The sequence below is a fragment of the Podarcis bocagei genome, assembly GCF_964188305.1.
Source record: "Podarcis bocagei genome assembly, chromosome: 5".
NCBI classification, from domain to species: Eukaryota; Metazoa; Chordata; class Lepidosauria; order Squamata; family Lacertidae; genus Podarcis; species Podarcis bocagei.
In genome coordinates, this window is record NC_138129.1 from 95,951,668 (window position 1) to 95,967,332 (window position 15,665).

General features: G+C 46.3%; 1 long non-coding RNA gene across 1 annotated transcript in view; it reads left to right on the top strand.

Moving 5' to 3' along the window:
• The window catches only part of LOC308587194, a 196,957-nt gene that overhangs the window by 85,973 nt on the left and 95,319 nt on the right, over window positions 1–15,665 (top strand). The gene's annotated exons all lie outside the window — the stretch shown is intronic.

Below are 15,665 nucleotides of genomic sequence, written 5' to 3' on the forward strand. Positions count from 1 at the left end.
ATGAACGGAATGTGAAGAGATCACTCACCGCATATCCTCTAGGCCAGGTTGCTCCCCCCACCCCACCCCTGGGCAAGATGGTTTGAGCACATTTCTGGGCCCAATTCGAAGTGTTGGTTTTGACGTTGTTGTTGTTGATTTGTTTAGTCGTGTCCCCCTCTTTGTGACCCCCTGGACCAGAGCACGCCAGGCACTCCTGTCTTCCACTGCCTCCCGCAGTTTGGTCAAACTCATGCTGGTAGGTTTGAGAACACTGTCCAACCATCTCGTCCTCTGTCGTCCCCTTCTCCTTGTGCCCTCCATCTTTCCCAACATCAGGGTCTTTTCCAGGGAGTCTTCTCTTCTCGTGAGGTGGCCAAAGTGTTGGAGCCTCAGCTTCAGGATCTGTCCTTCCAGTGAGCACTCAGGGCTGATTTCCTTCAGAATGGAGAGGTTTGATCTTCTTGCAGTCCATGGCACTCTCAAGACTCTCCTCCAGCGCCATAATTCAAAAGTATCAATTCTTCGACGATCAGCCTTCTTTATGGTCCAGCTCTCACTTCCATACATCACTACTGGGAAAACCATAGCTTTAACTATACGGACCTTTGTTGGCAAGGTGATGTCTCTGCTTTTTAAGATGCTGTACGGGGAGAGGTGTTCCTTGAGGTATTGCAGTCCCTGAGCCCTTTAAGGCTTTATAGGTCAAACCTAGGCAGCATCTTAAAAAGCAGAGACATCACCTTGCCAACAAAGGGAAGATCTGGGACCTAAGATAATCATCTGAGACCCTTCTTTATGTGCCTCCACTACAAGAGGTCTGGAGGGTGGCAACATAAGAACGGGCCTTTTCTGTGGTGGCTCTCTATTTGTCAAGTGCTCTCCCAACGAGGTTCAGCAGGCGCTTTCATGATACACCTTTAGCCACCAGGCAAAAGCATTCCTCTTCAACCAGACGTTTGGCTTATTGATAGCCTGTGTCCTTTTAAATGGGTTTGTGGGAGAGGGGGGGTTATTGGTTTGGTTTGTCCTTGTTTTTATTATGTATTCCATGTTTTTATTTTGCATTTTTATGCTGTCTTCCCGCTTGAGATCTTCAGATGAAGGGCGGTATACCAATTTAATAAATAATAATAATAATAGTAACCATCACATGGTCCTTGAGGGTTCCTACATTCTTTAGACGTGTGCATCCTATATTTTTTGAAGCATATTTCCCCCCTCATAGGATTCTCAGCACATTAAGGGATGCTGGGAATCGTAACTGAGGAGTAAACAACGGTACTCAGAATTCTTTGAGGGAAAGAACATGTCTTAAATGTATAGTGTGCACACAGCCTTGGGCCATATCTTTGCTAAACATTTCAAGCAGTATCATGCTACTTGAAATAGTCATGACTCCCCCCCCCCAAAGACTCTTGGGAAATGTAGTTTCTAAAGGTGCTGAGCAGGCATAGGCAAACTCAGCCCTCCAGGTGTTTTGGGACTACAACTCCCATCATCCCTAGCTAGCAGGACCAGTGGTCAGGGATGATGGGAGTTGTAGTCCCAAAACATCTGGAGGGCCGAGTTTGCCTATGCCTGGTATTGAGGGTTGTTAGGGGACCCTCTGTTCCCCTCACAGAACTACAAATCCCAGAGTTCCCTGGGAAGAAGGATTGACTACAGTGGACGCTCGGGTTGCAAACGCGCGGGTTGCAATTTGGCGCTTCTGTGCATGCGCAAAGCGCGATTTAGCGCGAGCCCCGAAACTGGAAGAAACCCATTCCGGTACTTCTGGGTTTTGGCGGTCCGTAACCCGAAAAAACGCAACCTGAAGCGTCTGTAACCCGAAGTATGACTGTATTCAGTTTGGGAATTGTAGCAGCAAGCAACTGGGATCTGTGAGGCAACACACGACCAAGCCAAAAGGGTAAAGAGCAGCTCAAGGAAGCTAATAAAGTAAATTCCCAGAAGGAAGACGGCAAATTCTACCTGTCTGTCTCCAGTACATGATTACTTTCTTTACAGGAGGCAATGTTTTCCCAAAAATGCAGATGAGACACACATCAATGGAGCAATGATAATTAAAAAAAAAGATTATTTCCCACCACTTATGCCGGAGGCAAAGAATATATTTTTTTTACATAAGACAAATCACTGCTGATGAATGCAAGACTGAAAAGCTATGGCACATGTGAATAAGAATGAAGACAGCCAGCGCATCGACAGTGAGCAATTGAGGCCAAGGACACCTCGCAAGGAACTTACGGCCACTTGTGCCGACCATAAGCTTTTACCAAAGCATTAAGAATCAAAGGGCCTGACTCTTAAAAAGTAAGGGTGCAAGAAGTTCTGAACACTTTCCTTTTGATGGGAGAACTAAATCAATGGGATCCCTGGCTCACTTCTGGCTGGGTCATGTTCTACTCCTATGCCCTTTGCAAATTGTAGGGAGAACATCTGATATATAAAATATATCAGACCTCGATCTTATTGTATTGGCTAAGGGAGCTGGGCATGTTTAGCCTGGAGAAGAGGAGGTTAAGGGGTGATATGATAGCCATGTTCAAATATATAAAAGGATGTCACATAGAGGAGGGAGAAAGGTTGTTTTCTGCTGCTCCAGCAAAGCGGACACGGAGCAATGGATCCAAACTACAAGAAAGAAGATTCCACCTAAACATTAGGAAGAACTTCCTGACAGTAAGAGCTGTTCGACAGTGGAATTTGCTGTCAAGGAGTGTGGTGGAGTCTCCTACTTTGGAGGTCTTTAAGCAGAGGCTTGACAACCATATGTCAGGAGTGCTCTGATGGTGTTTCCTGCTAGGCAGGGGGTTGGACTCGATGGCCCTTGTGGTCTATTCCAACTCTATGATTCTATGATTCTATGTATCAAAACCAAAAAATGGAGCTTTCTTGTATGCAGTTTCATACATATATATATATACAGAGAGAGAGAGAGAGAGAGAGAGAGAGAGAGAGAGAGAGAGAGATATGGATCGATATATATCAATCTTATTGTATCAAAACCAAAAAATGGAGCTTTCGTGTGTGTGTGTGTGTGTGTGTGTATAATATTAAAATGAAACTGGATACAAGAAAGCTCCATTTTTTGGTTTTGATACAATAAGATCGAGGTTTGAAGCAGAAAATAATGGGAAAGTGTTATCAAAAAACATACAAACTACTTTTAGAACAGCATACAAAAGATGAAGTAGTTAAGGCAGTGATGATACATTGGGCTAGAGCTTTTGGGTATAATATCCAACTTTCATCTTGCGAAAAGTTATGGAAAGAAGGAATAAAGTTTACTGCATGCTGTTCCCAGAAGGAAACTATAGAAAGAAAACTATATGAAAGAAAATTATATGAAAATGATGTATTGTTGATATCCAACGCTGAATAAAATGGCTAAAATGTACAAAACAAGTTCAAAGTTGTGTTGGAAATGTAAAGAGGGTAATTTTTACTATATGTGGTGGACATGTGCATTGGTAAAGGCTTTCTGGGAAATGATATATAATGAACTAAAGAAAATGTTTAAAAATACAATTATTAAAAAACCAGCAGCCTTTTTAACTAGGTGTAATAGGTGAAGAGTTACCAAGAGGAGAAAAAAAGACTTTTTATGTATGCAACAATGGCAGCAAGAGTGCTACCAGCCCAGAGGTGGAAGGAAGAAGTACCAGCAAAAGAAGATCGGCAGGTGAAACTGACGGAGTATGAGGAGATGGCGAAACTGATGGGGAAGATCCGAAACTAGGAAGATCAAGTATTTTCTAAAGACCGGCGTCAATTTGTAATTTATTTAAAAGACCACTGTAAACAGTTAAAATCTTTGGCAGGGATGTAATGACACTTGTAATGTGGAACTATTGATGATAATTATGGTTATATAATATATGGATAATGGTAAAAGAAGCAGCAAATTTAAACTCAAACATGGAACCCATGGAGGAGAGAAAGAACCTTGTATTTTAATGTTTGAAATGGTTATGTTTTATATGTATAAAATTATCAAAAACCCAAACCCAAGACGGAGCTGTTCCTCCAGGCCTTTGGGTAGGATGCAGTTTGACTTACCGTACTTTCCTTTGTATAAAACAAGCCCAAAGGAGGCCCCCAACCTGCTCACAGGTCCTTGTAGGATCGGTGGAAACAGTTGACCCTGGCAAGTATCAACCACTCTCCATTCCAACCTGATAATTGCCACCAGCCCAGATTTTAACTTATCTGAATTAATTTTAATATGTATTTTAATTAATTGAGGTCTGTTTTTATGCACATGGTGTTATTTTTATGATGTTAGTAACTCTGAGCCCGGCCTTGGCCAGGGAGGGCGGGATACAAATAAAAAATTTATTATTATTATTATTATTATTATTATTATTATTATTATATAAAAAAATCTATTAAAAAAGCTCCATTTTGTGTCCAGAACTCTTCATGTCAAGCACAATATATATTTCAAGAATGGTTTGTTTCTGCGCTTGACTGCGACATTTTACATTATTTTTATTCTTAAATAAATGCAGCGATGTTGACTTTGGCAAGCCATGTCCTACTGCTTTAAATTTATAATGCGGAAAGCGCCTTTCTGTATTTTACATTCCTATCCTGCCTTTCTTCTCTTGCGATATTTAAGGGTTTCCAGGCATAGGCCCCCATCCAATGAGCTTTGGCACCACTGCCTCATCATGTGTTTTCACACCATGAGGATTTTTCCCAATAAGAAGATCAGCAAACAGTGGATGGGCTTTCAGGAAAGACAGCTTAGTCCAGCACAGCCAGATCTTCCCTTGCGGGCGGGTATGGAGGATCCCTGGTCCTGAATGGGGTAACTGTGCCCCTGAAGGACCAGGTGCGCACCCTGGGAGTCATTCTGGACTCGCAGCTGTCCATGGAGGCGCAGGTCAATTCTGCATTCAGGGCAGCTGTTTATCAGCTCCATCTGGTATGCTGGCTGAGACCCTACCTGCCCGCGGACTGTCTTGCCAGAGTGGTGCATGCTCTAGTTATCTCTTACTTGGACTACTGCAATGCACTCTATGTTGGGCTAACCTTTGAAGGTGACCCAGAAACTACAACTAATCCAGAATGCGGCAGCTTGACTGGTGACTGGGAGCGGCCGCCGAGACCACATAACACCGGTCTTGAAAGACCTACACTGGCTCCCAGTACATTTCTGAGCACAATTCAAAGTGTTGGTGTTGACCTTTAAAGCCCTAAACGGCCTCAGCCCAGTATACCTGAAGGAGCATCTCCACCCCCAGAATTCTGCCGGACTCCGAGGTCCAGCACTGAGTCCCTCCTGGCAGTTCCCTCACTGTGAGAAGCCAAGCTACAGGGAATCAGGCAGAGGGCCTTATCGGTTGTGGCACCCTTCTACATGCATGCTGTGCCTTTAGAAATGTGGTTTAAGGTAAAGATAAAGGGACCCCTGACTGTTAGTGACGGACGACTCTGGGGTTGCGGCACTCATCTCACTTTATTGATTTAATCACATTTAGAGCCTAGGGCTTGCCAAATGGAAGGTCGGCGGTTTGAATCCCCGCGATGGGGTGAGCTCCCGTTGCTCGGTCCCTGCTCCTGCCAACCTAGCAGTTCAAAAGCATGTCAAAGTGCAAGTAGATAAATAGCTACCGCCCCAGCGGGAAGGTAAACGGCATTTCCGTGCGCTGCTCTGGTTTGCCAGAAGCGGCTTAGTCATGCTGGCCACATGACCCGGAAGCTGTCTGCAGACAAACACCGGCTCCCTCGGCCTTATAGAGCGAGATGAGCACCACAACCCCAGAGTCGTGTGCGACTGGACCTAACAGACAGGGGTACCTTTACCTTTACAGCTTTAGTCTACGTAGAAGGAGTCCAGTTCTTACAGCATGGTCATCTCAAGAGGGGCTTATTCCCCACCGCAGTGCTAGAATCCAGACCACTTCTGCCTTCAGCCAGCCAGCCAACCAATATCTTTTTGCTCTTTTCCCAGCCATTCCCAGCCCCAAAAGCTTCTTGGGACATCACACCCAAATGCCCTGTTTCTGTCTTCACCTCAGGGCAGTGGGGAAGGACAGTTTCCTCGTATTGCAATGGCCCTCAATGGCCCTGCATTGTTCATTAATGGTCCTAACTTGGCCAGGTCAGTTTTTTTGCATAGGCTAGCCCAAGAATTTCCCTGCAGCTGTTTTCCCACCTTTATATCCCAAATAATCAAAAAACCTACCATTTGTTAATTTCTACTGTTCACTAAAAGACTGCTACCTCGTATCAGTATCATTATGATTAATGTGTTCCCGTCACGAAGCACATTTTCTCACTATGCTTCAGCCACCCTTTACTAGGAGGGTGGTGTCCTTACTCTCTTGTGTGCTGAATGTGGAAACAAAGATCCGGGGAGCCACCCAAGGTGTTTCTGAGTCAGAGGCAAAGGCTCAGTCTACGGTGGTGGAAAGAGCACTATTGTATTTGGTGTGGCTTTTAACTTACTGGGCTTGTGGTGGCCTCTGCCTTGCCTTGCCTGCACCTTCCCACCCTCCCAAATCCTTAGCGTATGGTTACCATATGCATATAACTTATGGTTACCAGATGTCCCCGTCTCCCAGGCAAACTGAAACACAGCAATCTTCCAAAATTTGCGCTTCTCCGAATTTCGCAATGCAGTTTTCCAGCCAAGTCATGTGCTCAAAAATGCATATAACTTATGGTTACCAGATGTCCCTGTTTCCCAGGGACAGTTCCCGGATTTACAAATCTGTCCCCGGACAAAATCCGTCCCTGGAATGTCCCCAGATTTCATTTAATGTCCCTGGATTTATATTTTAAGTGTTGTAGATTTCTTAGTAGGGAATGAATGTTGCGTGATTGGTTCAACGGCACAAGACACATCATATGGGGACGTCCAGTGAGGGAAAATGGCGGGCGCCAGAGCAGCGAACAGCTCCTGAAGCCAGCCAGAGCCAACTGCGCTACCAGGCTGGCTCCAGGCTGCTGAGACTGCCGCCGCTGCCACAGCCAAGGGGGAACCAGTGATGCCCGGCGTGTCAACTGGGGGAACCTCTGACACACACCCCCCGGGACCCAAATCAAGTCATGAGTGAGAGCGCCCGGCCACCCAGCTGACCGCCCAGCCACCCGGCTGACTGCCCAGCGGTGCTCCGGGGACAGTAAAAACCCTGGAGTTGACACAGGGAGAAGGAGGAGAGGAGGAGGAGAAGGAAGAGAGAGAAAGAGGAAGGAGAAAAAAGAGGGGAGCCCTGACCTTGCTGCACTGCCGCTGAGGAGGAGAGGTAGGAGAGCACCAGGAGGGCAAGGACACGTGGCCAAGCCCAGGCCCGATCCGAGCCTACTCCATGGTGGCTAGCACTCCAAGAGAGCAGGCCAGTGCACAGAGGAAGGCTGCGCAACAGAGGAGACCACAGAAGAGAAGATATGAGTTCTTTAAAAAAAAACATAACTTTTTTTTTCTCTTAAAAAAAAAGTGTCCCCGGATTCTTTGAAAAAAATCTGGTAACCTTACCTTAGCGTGTTTCCCAATTTTGTGCGTTAGCCTATGTTTCAGAAGGGGGGGGGGTGCGTGGGACTATCACCTGGAGTTGCAGAGAGATGCCACCTCCAAATTATCTATACAAAGAAGTTTAACTATGGCCCAGGAGGCAGGGAGTTCAAGGAAGAAAGGTGCAGAAAGGAGGACTGCTTAGCAGGAAGGAATGATTCAAAGTAAGTAGGGTCACCAGACTGACAAGGGGCTGGTGCTTCTGTGAATTGGGCACAGTGGTTATTTCCATGCAGTCGAGGCCTTTGCTAAAGGTCCCCAACCAAATGTGGTCCATCACTCTCTTAAGTTTCCATTTAACTTCCAAGCATTCTGAACCAGATAACTGTCATGTGTAGAGCACTGGACAGAAGAGGGGTCCTTCGGTGAGTTTATTTCTATTTATTACATTTATAGTATACCCCCTTTTCTCCCAAGGAGCTCAAGATGGCGCGCATGGTTCTCCTCCCCATTTCATCCTCACCGCAACCCTGTGAGGTAGATGGGGCTGAGAGACTGTGACTGGGCCAAGGTCACCCAGCGAGCTTCATGGCTGAGTGGGGATTCGAACCCTGGTCTCCCAGGTCATAGTCCATCGTTCTGTAACACAGGGATAGGTCATTTGTGGCCCTTTAGATGTTGTTTACCAGCAACTCCCATCACTCCTGATCCTTGTCTATGGTTGCTGAGGCTGATGAATGTTGACCCCCTACAATGTCTGGAGGACCACTGGTTCCCCATCCATGTCTATAATAGATCTTGGGTCACAGAAGCCTCCTTCCCTCTACGATTTAGCAAAGGCTCCTCAAAAAAGCCTTTGTTATTCCACAGTCAATGTGATCAAAGACTACAGATGCTTTAGAAGAGAAGAATAAGAGTTTGGATTTGATATCCCGCTTTATCACTACCCTAGGGAGTCTCAAAGCGGCTAACAATCTCCTTTCCCTTCCTCTCCCACAACAAACACTCTGTGAGGTGAGTGGGGCTGAGAGACTTCAGAGAAGTGTGACTGGCCCAAGGTCACCCAGCAGCTGCATGTGGAGGAGCATGGAATCGAATCCGGTTCACCAGATTACGAGTCCACCACTCTTAACCACTACACCACACTGCAACATTAATGCCAAAAACTTCCTCATCTCAAAGACAAGTTCCATTCTAAAGCAGCTGAAGAAGGAACGTTCTTGGACAAGGAGACAGAACAACAAGGAGACAAATGGGGCAAGGAGAAAGATTGGGGGGGCGGAGAAGGAGTTGGTGGCAGACAGATTATAGTTTGAACACTATGATTAGATGACCCTCGTATTTAAGCATACTGGTACTTCTGTATGCAATTCCTCATTGGGGGAGGGTGTCTAATGGGTAATAAAAGGTTAGCAGTGTCAATATGAGTTGACTATTGCATTTCTTAGCTTCGGGGTGTTAAAACGATTAGCATCCAGTACAGAATTAGGCACACGTCAACCCATTGAAGTGGATGGGTTTCAGCATAACTAAAGCTGGGTTGGATGAGCCCAATTATTACATAATTCTGAATTAATAAATTGCATCATCTTTGTCAGCAATGCTTCATTCCCCAGAGTAATTATTTCTAGTTCTGTTACAGCTAATTGTCGTAATTATTGTCCATGTAATTTCAGAAGTTCCCATTTGTGATGGTGGTTTTTTCCTTTCCTTGTTCCTGTGCTACATTCTGGGATAATATTTCAGGGGGTCCAATTACAAATCTATCCCACAGGGTCGAGTTTGTGCTTGTGAGAATTTTCCCTCATTCGCCTGTGCCACCTTGGGAGGGCAGGTAGAGGAGGAGTAAAGTCTGATGACCTCAGTGACCACTGGTAATGAGGATGCTGAATGCTTGTGGCAGATCAGTTAATAGTTCTACACTGGATCCCAGCCAGGTTCAAACCTTGGCATCTGTACAATCCCCCCCCCCACAAACTTCTTTTTTCAGTCCACAGAAATATTTACTCAGCCTGCAAAGACAGAAGAGGGAGAAGATAAGTGATAACGCATGCTATTTGCACTAATCTGCATGTGATTTGCACGAATATTTTTAAGGCACACTTTCACCTAGTTATATTATATGCATTTTTTAGCACATTACTTGGCTGGTAAACTGCATTGCAAAATTCGGAGAAGTGCAAATTTCGAAAGATTGCTGTGTTTCAGTTTGCGTGCTGCCTTAGAAAGTGCATTGGGTAAGCTCACTGTTAAATGTGAACTGAATTGAATTTCTGCCCCATTCCATCCTCTGGACAGGAGGATCTGATTAGCTCCCCTAAGGTGCTCATTTCTATGTGGAAGACACCAAGGAAGATTCTTGCCTTGTGTATTGAGGTTGAAGGACGGGAGATCATCATGGAGCAAAGGCTCCTGTGGAGACCAAGAGAGGATTTGGATTAACAGATGTCCAGCTTGAATCAGAGATAGTCCAGCCCTATAGACAATATGAGATCACATAGCATGCACTGCCACCTCCTGTGGTGTCTTGCTTCAGAGAAAGAGCCAGTGTGGTGTAGTGGTTAAGAGTGGTGGACTCGTAATCTGGGGTACTGGGTTCGCTTCCCCGCTCCTCCACATGCAGCTGCTGGGTGACCTTGGGCCAGTCACACTTCTCTGAAGTCTCTCAGCCCCACTCACCTCACAGAGTGTTTGTTGTGGGGGAGGAAGGGAAAAGGAGAATGTTAGCTGCTCTGAGACTCCTTAGGGTAGTGATAAAGCGGGATATCAAATCCAAACTCTTCTTCTTCTCTTCAGTCATGGCTAGCCTGAAACTGTGCTTCAAGATAAGAAAACATTTGAGTTGCCTAAATAATAGATTGCAAGTGTTCTCCATCTTTTCCATGGGCCAATTACAGCTCAGTGTCCTTTGGTGGTAAATCTTCCAAAAGAAACACCCACTTCTTTAGGAATTTTCTGATGGTGAGGTAGAAGTTGCTTTGACTTCTTATTCTTGAGCAGCACTTGGGATAAATTCCAGCTCTCATCAAAACATTTGATCCACCTCTAAAATATTTCCCTGCAAAGACACTCCTCTTGACACATGCATTCTCACTGCGTTTATCTGCAGTCCCCTAATAACATACACACATACACAAAACATCCATTATGCTATATTTTCATCACCTTTGCGGCATGTTTTTTTCTTTTAAGGAGCACCGAGGACTAAGGTTGTGACATACAATCGGCTAAATTTAGTCACTGCATATTTGTAGATCTGTCAGCAGTATCCTCCCTCCCTGGTCCTGATCTCTCCCTCGTTGCAACCCTCAGCCACTGGAACATGTGCCAGCTCACACACACTTTCACTTGGCTGGGCCATAAGCCCTCTAACCAGAACACCGCATGTTGCACACTCTTTGTTGTTGAAGAAGAAGAGGAGGAGTTTGGAGTTGATATCCCGCTTTATCACTACCCTAAGGAGTCTCAAAGTGGCCAACATTCTCCTTTTCCCTTCCTCCCCCACAACAAACACCCTGTGAGGTGAGTGGGGCTGAGAGACTTCAGAGAAGTGTGACTGGCCCAAGGTCACCCAGCAGCTGCATGTGGAGGAGCGGGGAAGCGAACCCGGTTCCCCAGATTATGAGTCTATCGCTCTTAACCACTACACCACACTGGCTCTCTGAAGCGCTGGAAGACCATGAGCAGCAATGAAGCTCTGGGTCACAGACCAAGTGAGCTCCCTGATCAGTCCTTCAACATTCAGCTCCTCCCAGCCAATGAGTTCCTGGGACTTGTTAACTGTTGTTAACACAGCTTGTTATGGCTTTGTTTATTTGCTAGGCCTATTAACCTCCCAGGGCTCCACCCAGCCAGTTAGTGCGGACAGGTTCTGTTTGCTGCAGGAAGGCAAAATTTTTACATGGCAATTAGAATTCCAAAAGCCACCGAGAGGCTAAGCCAAAACTCTTGCCTCCCGCAGCTGGCTGTGGCAGGAGCTGCTCTACCAAAACTAAGTGGCTGTAAAGTACGGCTGCACTCCTGAGGCCTCTGGGGCATTCCTGAGTTACACAACAGCATAAAAAGGATGGACTATTCCCTGAGATGAACTTGGAACACGGTATAATTATTCCAGGATCTCCTCTGCTATAGAACCATGAGGAAGGTGACAGCAAAGAGTTCAGTTGAGGCCAGGAAAGGACTGCATACTAAAATCAGTGCAAAAGAGGAACATCAGCAGCACAGCAGCCTGATCAGAGGACCAAAAAATTAAGCTTCTGGACATGGGATGTACAAGTGTAACGCTCAGAAGAATACATTGGTTTTGTATCAATCCACATGCTTTATTGTAGAGCAGGAATTCCGCTTTCTGCAGAATCTTGAGATTTGCGCGCTTTAAGGCCCTGTGTTTCAACAAGGTGAAGGATACTGGCTTAGGAAGGAGCCATTGGCAGAGAGAAATGGAACTGGTATTCCAAGAGACAGGGGATGAGTAACCATGCAGATTAGAGGGGTGCCACCCTCTTGCCCTAACCCCTCTCCTGACACAGCAGCTTTTGACACACTTGGGAGTTCCCGAAAGTCAAGGAAGGTTTCTTCATTTGCTTCTGTGTTGGTGAAAGCTCTGGGCAGGCATCGACTTGACACTGATGTGAACTACCGGTATTTACTCACGCGGGAGCTCTGGAGCCCTGCTGAGCCAATCACTTAATTTCTTTCAAAAGTACAGGGCCGGCCCATTCATGAAGCAGACTGAGGCAGCCGCCTCAGGTGGCAGAATCCAAGGGGCGCCAAAGCAAGAAGTGGCTGCGGTGGCTTCTGTGTTCTGGTGAGAGATTATAAGAGCCCCTCATAATCGGTTTAGAAGGGCTCACGTGAGATTTTGCCAGAACCTGAAAACCATGCTACCTAGGTAATTGGGGGGGGGGTGGCAGGGGTAGCAAGGAGGGGCAGGGGCCACACAGGGGAGCACCTTTCCATTTTGCCTCAGGTGGAAAAACATGACTGGCCGTCCCTGCCTCCATGAGCAACAAAAAGCTAAAAAAATCACCCTGAAAGAGAGCAAAAAGGAAAAAAAATCTAAATCAGGGAGACCTGCCACCCTCCAGGTGTCAATGGACTGCAACTCCAATCATCCCTGATCAATGGTTATGGTGACAGGAGTAGATGGGAGTTGGAGGCCAACAAGAGGGAACCTAAGCTTTACAGACATCAAATGTACTACAAGGATTTTACAGCTGTGGAGTTTATGTGCAGGGCACCAGTGCCTGGGGACCCAACCCTTTGCCCCCCCCCCCAATATTTTGAGGAGCGGGCCTGCCCCCCATGTTAAAAAAAAATCGGGTCAAGCATCGAGCTGAGCGCAGCTTCAGTGGCCAGTTCCTCCTCCTGCCACATAGGTGTGTAAAGGAGTAGACCTCAGCTTCTAGCTCTTGACATCACACCTTTTTCTTTTGGGAAATGAGTGTTGCATGTGCTTGTGTCAGAAAACTTTGGGGTTCGGCAGTATTGGGGCGGGGAACAAGTTCGTTGTCCCTATGCTGGTGATATAGATAGCCAAAGGCATATCTAGTCCAGCACTCTGTTTTCACTGTGGCCAACCATATGCCTGTGAGAAGTCCGCAAGCAATACATGAGATGCCAAAGAGACATGGGGTTCAAGACCTCCATGACAACCACAAGTCTCTCAAATGGAATCTGGTATCCAGTACATCTAGCAGACCATGGGTTTGGTGTTTCGTACTGGGCAAAAAGAGTGTGATCTGTGGGTAGGTGAATCCAATGTGAATCTATTGCAGAGGTCAGACAAACCTGAGGACAGGGCTCCTTTAAGAGATGGGCTGGAAGGAACAAGAGATATATTGAAAGTGAAGAGGTGTGGCTAGCAACAGAAAGGAGTCATACAACTGAATGTAACAACAGTTTCCAGTGTTGCTTCACGACACAAGGAACAATACAGGGATTAGCCTTTCTAACCACCCTAAACTGCTGCTAAGGTGGAAAAACCCATTAAAATGGTTCCACCTTGAGAGGACAGTTTCTCACTATCTGGGAAAATCTGGCCAGTCTCTGAAACAGGGAGGTGACCCAAGCAGTTGAGAACAGATTTCTCCTAAATATCCTCTTCTGCTTCTAAGAACCGTTTGCCCATATTCTTGCCAGCTCTTATTCTAGAAATTAAATGTCAAAACAGATCAGGAAGGGTGTTGATCTGCCAATTCCTTGTGAGTTTTGTTGGAGGAGAGGCTTGCTGCGTGCTATGTTTTCAAAGAGGGTCTAGCTATACTGCCATAGCGCTGTTGATGTGATTTGACAACAGAGTAAAACCCCACCGATGCAGAATTCCAACCCAGATGGACTCAAGCCAGATGGAATCAGTAGCTGGTTTCCACCCAGGACAGGTTCTACGGCAGGGGAAAACACTGGTGGCAGCTGTTGCATCTCCATGCATATTTGCAGCCAGTGGCAACTTGATCTCTCTTGGCATCGCAGCCAGCAAGGGCACCAGCCCAAGCCTTTTGCTGAAAACTTCCACCATAAAAAGTGTTTTGTCTCTATTTGGGCTCTCTGCTTGGAGTTCAGCAAGCCTCTTTGGCCTCCCCTTGAGGAGAGAGCTGGAAACAAGGGGAAAAGTCTCCGTGACTATCAAACCCTTATATTTGTCCTGTTGTATTGGAATGTGGAATTTATGTAAAAGCACAGGAAGTCTCCTCTTGAATCAGTCGAAAAGTCCACCACCACATTTACACCTGTTTAAAGACCTGAATTGGTTGCTGTTTTGCTACCAAGTCATGTTCAAAGTCTTAGTATGCTTAGATCATGGCCCTCTTTCACCTACTCAATTGCTTCGATCTACAGAACGTGCACTCTTGCAACTATCATGCGAACTGCATCTGTGAGGAGTCCAGCGTTTCACTGTGGCAGCACCTGTGCTCTGAAACTCTTCGCTTAATATTTGGCAGGCTGTTCTAAATGCATGCTGAAAATGATCTCGTTTCAGCAAAGCTACCCAGACATGTGCATAAATTGTCAGTATACCCACTTTTAAATTCTGCTGCTTTTGATAACTGTTTAAAATTGCCATGTAGGTTGGGCTGGGAGATGGCAAGGGGGACAAAGTTTCAAAGTTGGATGGGAAGTCACCCAGCGAGTTGCATAGCTCAGCGTCAATTTTAATCTGAATCCACCCAGTCTTGGGGCTTGTCCACACTTATGCTTATCCCATGTCTAGAAAGCACAGGTCCAAGCCGTTCTGCCTTTGCACTGCCGTGTTCCCCTGGAAAACCTGCTCTTAAGCGCTAAATCGGAGCAAACGTCAATCTGGAGAAAACCCAATCACCATTTGCTCTGATTCAGTGGTAAACAGCAGGTTTCCCAGGGGAAAGTACCGGGGTTAGCAGAAGTGTGGAAGAGCCCTTAATCCCAGGAATAGCCAGTGTGATACCCTCAAATGTTGTGAAGTATAACAGCCACCATCCCCAACTACTGGCCATGGTGGCTGGGGGTTATGATTGCTGGGTCCCAAACCCCCAGAAAGCACATGTGCCACCCCTGCTGTAACTATTGCCCATCCTCTCTGGTTAGAGTTTGCCCAAGACTTTTTGCTGCCTGAGGTGAACTAGAAAATGGCACTCCCCTTGGGAATTGCAGTTCTTTAAGGGTACCGGGTTAAAGCTATGGCTTTCCCAGTAGTGATGTATGGAAGTGAGAGCTGGACCATAAAGAAGGCTGATCGCCGAAGAATTGATGCTTTTGAATTATGCTGCTGGAGGAGACTCTTGAGAGTCCCATGGACTGCAAGAAGACCAAACCTCTCCATTCTGAAGGAAATCAGCCCTGAGTGCTCACTGGAAGGACAGATCCTGAAGCTGAGGCTCCAATACTTTGGCTACCTCATGAGAACAGAAGACTCCCTGGAAAAGACCCTGATTTTGGGAAAGATGGAGGGCACAAGGAGAAGGGGATGACAGAGGACGAGATGGTTGGACAGTGTTCTTGAAGCTACCAGCATGAGTTTGACCAAACTGCGGGAGGCAGTGGAAGACAGGAGTGGCTGGCGTGCTCTGGTCCAGGGGGTCACGAAGAGTCGGACACGACTAAACGACTAAACAACAACAACAACAAAGGGTACCGGGTTAGAGCATGGGTAGGGAATGTAAGGCTCAGGGAACAAACGGAAACCTTCAGGCTTCTCTCTCAGGCCTCCAGTTCTGCTTTGCTCCTTCCTTGATTTTGACCG